The sequence below is a fragment of the Lagopus muta genome, chromosome 18, assembly GCF_023343835.1.
Source record: "Lagopus muta isolate bLagMut1 chromosome 18, bLagMut1 primary, whole genome shotgun sequence".
Taxonomy (NCBI): Eukaryota; Metazoa; Chordata; class Aves; order Galliformes; family Phasianidae; genus Lagopus; species Lagopus muta.
Window position 1 is genome coordinate 571,019 of NC_064450.1, and position 8,944 is coordinate 579,962.

An 8,944-nucleotide genomic window follows, 5' to 3' on the forward strand; every position below is an offset into this window, starting at 1 on the left:
ATGATGAGTGTCACATGTAGCCCTGCATCCCAGTGGTTATAGGTCTGGCTAAGGAGGGGACAACAGGGCCTTGGCAGCTCCAAGCACTGGATTCAAAAGACTGTGAACAAAGAGCAAAGCCTGGGAGGAGCAGAGATGGATGAGACCACTCCCAGGATGGCAGACCTGAGGGTTCCTCCCCCCAGGTAGAGGAAAGAGCTCCAGTTTCCCACTTCCTGGGAAGCTGCAGCATCTGCACTGTCCAGGCAGCATCCCTTGGCAGCTGCAGATGAAGCACTAAGTAGCTGCAGCTGCTTTTCTGTGGGACCCTGCCTTCAGCAGTTGGTAGCAAGCCTGTCTTATGCAGTGCTGTCAGGATGTGCTTGTGTCTCCAGGGACTATATGGGGACAGCTGAGTGTCCTAGGCCAGATGCCTGACTCTGGGGAATGGGAGTCTTTAATTTCCAGTTGCTAGTGACAAAGCCGGACTTCTCAGTAGAGCTCTTCAGTGTTTTTGCTGTTGGGTTGCCCAAGTTGTGGGTCCAGATATGTAATAGGCAGGAGTGTGGCATATGGCCAAGCAGCTCTAAGCACAAAATCAGCCGAAGGAAGGTCTAGTTTGAAAAGGAAGTAGCTACCAAGTCTAGATGACTCCAAGTGTTGACAATCCGTGCTTTTAGGATGATAAGCTTTGATGTAGTTCAGAAGATCCAGCTTAGGAACTAAAAGACTGTCCTGGAATTGGTCTCAGTCCCAGGGTAGATTTCCACATGTGAGTCAGGCCAAAGGAAAGAAGAATTCCTTCCTCACTCCTCCTTGTTCCTAATATCCTCTCAGTAGTTAGATGATAATCAAGAATTTTAGATGAAGTTCAATGCAATTTGTAACTGTTACCAGCAGGGGATAACTATACTTGTACAACAGTATAGCAGAAAATATCTATATGTATGTAGTCAGATCTTAACAGTTACATTGCTTCATATCTTTTCTGTACATGAGCAACGTGTTATTTGCCAATGTATTTCACAGTCCTAAACTCAGGTGACAACCTGTGTTGTTATCAGTAGAATTATAGTTCTCTGTCTTTTCAAATTCTCTAAAGTTCTCTGCAATTTTTCCAGTATACATCTTTACTTAAAAGTCTGCTTTACAGAACTGTACTTCTACTGAATTGTATCAACAGATTAAAACTATATACAATTTTCCCCACTGTGATTGTATCATACTGTCCAAAGACTATGCAAATATTTAAAGAATTAAATGATAGAGAATGTCACAGAGAAAGCCACACAAAATTTCTACACTTAGAATGAATTGGATTTGGGTACAGCAGTCAAAACTTAAATGTGATGATATACATATGCCAAATTCAATTGATTTTCATTCTGCAGATAGAAGAATATTATTATCTATGCTCTGCCAGGAATGTTTAGGAAAATTCATACATACTGAGGTTATCTAAATTATGATGGCTTCTCATAGAATAAACCACTGTACTGCCTTTCCCAGAAACTACATACCTGCTGAGGGACTGACTCACCTCCTCAGTGTGACCTTGAAGGAGACTCTCGCAGCTCTTTTCAGTTTGAGGCAACAGCTGAGAAAAGTAGTAGCTGATTTCCAGTACTGACAAGACTTATTGGAAGCACAGCAGGAGATGGCTGGAGAAACTAATTCCTTCTTGTGTCCTCTCTTTGATATTAATGTCCCCTGCTATTTGCCACCATTCCCAGGGAGGCATATAACTGAACTGTTTTCCTTGTCCCTCTCAAGTCTCTTCTGTACAAGCACAAATTCTGTTAGAAATGCTAACCATCTGCTGCCACTGCTGGGCTGAGGCTGTAACCCAGAGAGGCCATCTCCCCAGGCACGTGTTTACACAGAAACAGATCTTCTGAAAACTGAAAGAACTGCCTAGATGCTAAATTGCAGGAAGTTTCAAAATCTACTAGCTCTCTTATGGCCTGAAGAGAGATGGGTGTTATGGCTGCAAGTACATCCAGCTGGATGGACTTTTCAGGCAAGTTGCCCTGTTGTGAGAGGAACTCACCAGGCAGCATAGTATCCACAAATCCAAGTGAGTGATTGATGCATGGCATGGTGCACTGACATAGGCTGAGCAACAGCCCTGCCTTAAGTCTTTGCAAGGCAAAGGTAAGCTGGGTTCTAACTCTGAGTTGATGGACTTGGCTTACAAGACCAGGGAGACTGTATCTTTGTCTCTGCTGAGAGCAGAGGGATAGGTCTCCCTGTTGCTCCTGAAGTGCTTCTATGCAACAGATACAGTGCTGTGGGACTAGAAAAAGGAGAATCTGTGAATGGGAAAACCCTGAGAAGGACAGCCTCACAAAGTTGGTCCAGCTAACCACCTCTGTTAGAACCAGTGGATGGGTGTTAGTAATTGGAAATCCCTCACTGAGAGACACTGAAGCACTCATTCACTGTCTGGACTTCTCAAGAGAGAAGGTTTGCTGTCTTATGGGGGCCCACGTTCCCAATATCACAAAGAGACTACCAAACTTGGTGAAGCTAGAGGACTAATACAAACTCCTACTCTTTAATTAGGGTTAAATGAGGCTGCAATGAGGAGACCCTGAAATAACAATCTGTCCCTTGGACAGATGTTGAAGGGATCAGGAATGCAAGTATTGTAATCCTCTCCCCTCCTAAGTGGAGACTGGGACTCAGGAAAGAGACAGTTGGATTAGTTGAATGATTTCTTGTGTGTATGGTACCATGCTCAGGGTTTGGGTTCGATGATCTTGGATGCATCTTCAAGGAACCAAGCATGTTGACACTGGATGGGATGCAACTGATCAGTTGGGACAAGAATGTTCTGGGCAGTAAACTGGCTAGACGTACAGAGCTTTAAACTAGATTCAACAGGTAGAAGGGAACGTATTTCTGTATGACAGAGAAGGGGCAAGGGGAATACCTCTAAGTTATCCCAAAGGAATTAGGAAGCGTTCCTGTATAAGGAGCACTTATATATATTATAAATATATATTTATATATATAAATATAATACAGGAAGTGTTCCTGTATTGTGGCCTTCAATTCAGTTAAGTGCCTCTGTAACAATGCACTCAACATGAGAAACAAGTAGGAGTAGGAAACCATGATGCAATTAAAAAACTACTACTACTCACTATCATGGAAACATGCTGGGACAAATCTCACAACTGCAGTCAAAGGCTGCAGGCTTTTTAGAAGGGGTAGACAGGGAAGGAGGTATGGGGATGTTGCCCTCTATGTTAAGAAATGTACAGACTGCGAAGAGCTGCCTCTGAGAAACAGCTACAAACAGACTGAGAACTTGTGGTTAAAAATTAAGGACCAGACTGATAAGGAGCATCTGGTGGCCAGGGTCTACTATAGCCTGCCTGATAAATGGGAGACTGTGGTTGAGGCCATCTTGCTTCAGCTGTGTGAAGATTGCAACCCCAGGCTCTTGTCCTAATATAAACAGTGCCCCTGTTTAAAAAAAAAAAGGGAAAATTCTTTCGTATTTTAGTAGGCAGCAGTAAAACAAAAGCCATTTTGACTGAAAGGACTATAGACAATTAAAAAATATCATCAAAATTTCACTTTTGACTAAGTACAACAAAACTGCTAAGATCAGAAATGCAGATTAAAACAGTAGCTTATTTATAGATCTTAGTTAATAGTTTATTGGTAAAATCATTCCATAACAATGTATGTCAGAAGTTTGCCAGAACTTGCACCCATGACATTAATATGGTTCTGCATAAGACTTCCAAGAGTGGATTTATGCATTTACGGTCCATAGCAAACATATTTAGCAGATATTTATTCAGTATGAACACTATTTTTTTTAACTGAGAGAGCAAAGACAACACAAAGAAAACAGAAACACAGGTGTAAAATATTGAACAGCAATTCAGCTGGGAAAAAAAATGAGTTAAAACATTTGAAAACTTAGATGATCCTTGAAAAAAAAGCCAGTGAATATTTCTGCTTTTTGCATTGGTCAAGCACAAACAAAAATATTTCACTGATCTCTTATTATTAGTATTATTATTTGAATATCTGCTCTTGGTCACTGGCTGAAGATTTCAGCAAGCAATCTCAAGCAAGCAACCGATAAATGATGTGAAGTGTGCATCCACCTCCTCTAGCTCCTCTAACTCAGGAGTGCTAATGCCCAGCCACATTGACTCAGCCCAGTGCCTGAGACACAGGGTCTCTGCCTACACTGGGGCACATGGCTGCTGCTTTTTTCTTTGCAGACTGAGCTTGAAGCAGAACTGAGCATGTATCTCAGAGACACACACAGACAGGACAGTGACACGAGTGGTCACAAACTGTTCCAGCCAAGGTCTGCCTTCAACAGCACATACACATAGAACTGACACAAAACATGGACATGAACAGTTGAGTCCCATTCCTCAAGACCAGAAAGCAAAGGCAGAAGATGAGTAATGTAGGTACACGCAGAGTTGAGAAAAGTTTGTCAACTAGTATGTGAACTGAGAGTTTTGTTTAATGTCATTATCTCTATTTCTGTTTTGTCAGATATATGGCTCAGTAGTTTTGCTTATTGTTCTCCCTACTTCTCTTCCTATCATCCCAATTCAGAAATTCTTATTTAGACAACACTGCTTGTATCAATGTTAACACATTCTGTCTCTTTCCTTATTAATTAGTACAAATGAACAAGTTTATTTGTCACCATTGACTCCTAACTGAGAAGTCCTCAGTCATATTGCTGGAATAATCATTCCCACATTCTCACATGCCCTTGTCAATGTGTCATTGATCAGATTTGGCTCTCATCATGGTTCCCACTTCTTATTCTCTTATGTTGCATTGGATAAGTTCCTTCCCCAGATACACCTAAAAGAACAAATACTCTCCTTCTACATGCCTTTCCAGCAGGGGAAATAGACCATGTATTAGATTCAGATTTTCAAGGCAAAGTGGCTGAAGAAAAGTCAGCTGGACAAGCTTGTAGAGGTCAAAGATGGAGATGAGCTACAGATGAACATCATGGAAAAACACTGAACATGAAGGGCTCCCATCAATACAAATAGCACATCTTTAATTCCCTGAAGTTGAGTTTTTTCATGGTAAAATCAAAGAAAGTTTGCAGGCAGCCTGTTATAGGCTATCCTTAGAAGAAAAAATTCTGAAGACTCAAATTCAGACACTTAATTGCTCACAGGATTGTCCTCAAAAGGATTTTGAGCTGCTCACATCTGGCAGCAGCATTTTTTTTCTTTCACAAAGCTGATCTTCCTCCCACCAACAATTAATTTATATTTCCTGGCATGCAGACCTATAAGTTTCTTACAAAGAGACTAGAAAACAAAGTACCCAATTTTAATTCTTGTGTACTGTAAGTCCACAGACCTTGGAGAATTACACTGGAGAAAAATATGGCTCATGTTTTCTTAGTGCCCTGTACTATGCCAAGGAACATTTTCAGGTACATGAAGGCAATCATTTTTACTGATAAAATATTAGCATATTCCCTGTCAAGATTTTGACCTGTGCCAGCTGCCACTCTCCTAAGTAGATTCAAAAGCATAACTGGACGTTTGGCATTTTCTGGGACCATTACCAATGCACAGCCTGCATCCAGCCGCACCATTCTTGATACAGATATAGTTTACTCCTATAAGCATGACTAGTACTATGCCAGTTGGCCTAAGTTCCTGGACATGTTTAATTACTAGTGTAGCATAGCCTTACTATAAAAAGTTCTTGAGCTGCCACAGAGATATCTGTCCCTGGGAAGAGAAAGACCACTGGAAGATAAGCAGTACCTGATGCAAAAAATAAAATAAATAAATAAATAAATAATAAAAAAGGATATGGATCCTAATCTAACTTTCTTCCATTCCTTCTTCCATCTCTGCAGGGCTGCAGTCCCCTGGCACTGGAAGCAAGGCATGGCACAATCTAAACAGAAGAAGCAGAACGCAGTCCCTGCATACAGACTGTCCTTCACAGCAGCGTGATGTGAGCAAAGCAGTGCTGACATTCCCATGGAGGAGAGGGGATTCAGTCATGCTGAAAATAGATCCCTCCTGAGATGAAGATCAGGCAGCTGCTTTACTCTTGGCCAGCCCTGACAATATAGCTTTCCCTCCCCCACGTTCTGTGACTGTATGAGAAATGGGAATGAAAGGCTGTGTCTTACCAAGGTAGCACAGGTAGAGTGGGAAGATGGAGGCATCTCAAGTCTGCTGGTTTGTGTCCCTCTAAAAACTTCCCCATCGTGTGTTTTTGTCTTGGTGCCATTCATCTTATGATCTGAAAACTAATTCAGCTGAAATAAGCATGGGGATAAGGAAAGTTAGAACTTCAGATTCTGTGAAAATTAGTAAGTTTTTTTCAGCGTATTTTGCAAGTATCTTATTTGGAAGCTAAGGAAGCATGTGCTGGACAGGTACTGACCTGTCCTCTTTCAAACTTCACTGAGTGTGAGATTTGAAGACTGTCTAGACTATTCAAAGGGTAGCAATCAGCAGCTAATTAGTAGCTGGCTTATGGCTATTAAGGAGAACAGATCCCCTGACCTTCATACTGGGCCCTTATCTTTCAAAGTCCTCATTAACACCCTAAGTCATGACACAGAATACAGCCAGATAATATAATTGAGGGGGGTGAATGAACACCGCACATGAAAGAGTTTCAATCCGGTGGGACCTTGATAAGCCTGAGTCAGACCAACAGAAGCTCAGTAGGGTGAAGCGTGGAGTTTCCGTCAGCAGCGTATGGGCTGGGATGGCCCAGTTCTGTGACTAGCAGGGCAGAGGAACCCGTGGATCTGCGCCTGGAAAAGGGAGAAGGGTAGAGAGATGGGCCCAAAAACAAAACAGCAGCAACGATGTGAGGAGAAACAAACTGATTTACTAGATAAGATATGGGAATGCAGGATAACGCACTATAATACGATATAATACAATATAATTGAATTGGAGCTGATAAATATAATGTGTCTGAAAAGCGAAGGCCTTACTCTAATGTTGAGGAGAGACAAGCAGTCGGGTGAGCAGAAGGACGAGAGCCTCGTCTTGTGACTTTGCCAGGAGTTTTGTCTCCTCTCCGAACGCGAAGTTCTCTGGAGTATATAGCTCTTCTTCTCTTCTGGGACAGCTGCCCAGAACTGGAGCATTAATTCTTTAACTCCCAGTGCACTACATGATGCTTATGATGTTGAATATCTACAACCAAAAATCATAAAACCATGAAAAGCGGTATGACCCCTAGGACTGTTGTTAGCCCTGCTGGGATGAGTGTTGGCCTGTGGTATAAATACAAGCTGGGATTGTTTTCTTGCTGTGTGGAAAGCAAATTACATACTGACATGCTAGGAAAAAAGTGTACAACAGAGTGAAGGAAGGCATTCCCTCCCCTCTAAATTTGGAGCTGGTGCATCCATACCTGGAATACAGTATTGCATTTTGAGTTCTAGAATTCAAGAGGGATGTGGAAACATGGAAGGGATCCAGTGAAGGGATGCCAACATGATGACTGACCTAGAGCAAAATACTTGGGCTAATACACCTACAGCTGGGTTTATTTAGTCTGGTGAAGAGGTGAAGGGATGATCTAATGGCAGCCTACAACTATCTGTAACTATCTATTGTATCTATTGTATTATTATTAACTATGTATTGTATCTATTGTATTACAGGCCGGTGAGTCTCACCTCCGTGCCTGGGAAGATCATGGAACAGATCCTCCTGGACAACATGCTCGGTCACATAAAGAATGAGCATGTGATCCGAGACAGCCAGCACGGCTTCACCAAAGGAAGGTCATGCCTAACTAATCTTGTGGCCTTCTATGATGGAGTGACGGCATTGGTGGACGAAGGGAAGGCGACCGATGTCATTTACCTGGACCTGAGCAAGGCCTTTGACATGGTCCCCCACCACATCCTCATCTCCAAATTGTAGGGAAGTGGATTTGATGGGTGGACGACCCGATGGATAAGCAATTGGTTGAAAGCCCGCAGACAGAGGGTGGTGGTCAATGGCTCTATGTCCAGGTGGAGGCCGGTAACAAGTGGTGTCCCCCAAGGGTCTGTCTTGGGACCGGTGCTCTTTAACATCTTTATTAATGACATCGATGAGGGAATTGAGTGCACCCTCAGCAAGTTTGCTGACGACACCAAGCTGAGTGGTGCGGTTGATACGGTGGAAGGAAGGGATGCCATTCAGAGGGACCTCGACAGGCTGGAGGGCTGGGCTCGGGTGAACCTGATGAGGTTCAACACGGCAAAGTGCAGGGTTTTGCATTTGGGCCGGAAGAACCCCAGGCACCTGTACAGGCTGGGAGGAGTGGTCCTTGAGAGCAGCTCGGCAGAGAAGGACCTGGGGGTCCTGATGGACGAGAGACTGAATATGAGCCAGCAGTGCGCTCTGGCAGCTCGAAAGGCAAATGGTATCCTGGGCTCCATCAGGAGAGGGGTGGCCAGCAGGGACAGGGAGGTGATTGTCCCTCTCTACTCGGCTCTTGTGAGGCCCCATCTGGAGTACTGTGTCCAGGTGTGGAGCCCTCAGTACAAGAAAGACATAGAGATTTTGGAAAGGGTCCAGAGGAGGGCAACTAAGATGATCAGGGGGCTGGAGCACCTCCCCTATGAGGACAGGCTGAGGGAGTTGGGCTTGTTCAGCCTGGAGAAGAGAAGGCTGCGGGATGACCTCATTGCAGCCTATCAATACCTGAAGGGAACCTACACCCAGGAGGGGAGTAAACTCTTCAAAAGGGCTGACAACAGCAGGACTAGGGGAAATGGTTTTAAGTTGAAGGAGGGAAGATTTAGGTTAGATGTTAGGGGGAAGTTCTTTACTAGGAGAGTGGTTAGGCCCTGGAACGGGCTGCCCAGGGAGGTTGTGGATGCCCCGTCCTTGGACGTGTTTAAGGCCAGGTTGGACGGGGTCCTGGGCAACCTGATCTGAATATGTATGTTTGGTGGCCCTGCTAGGCA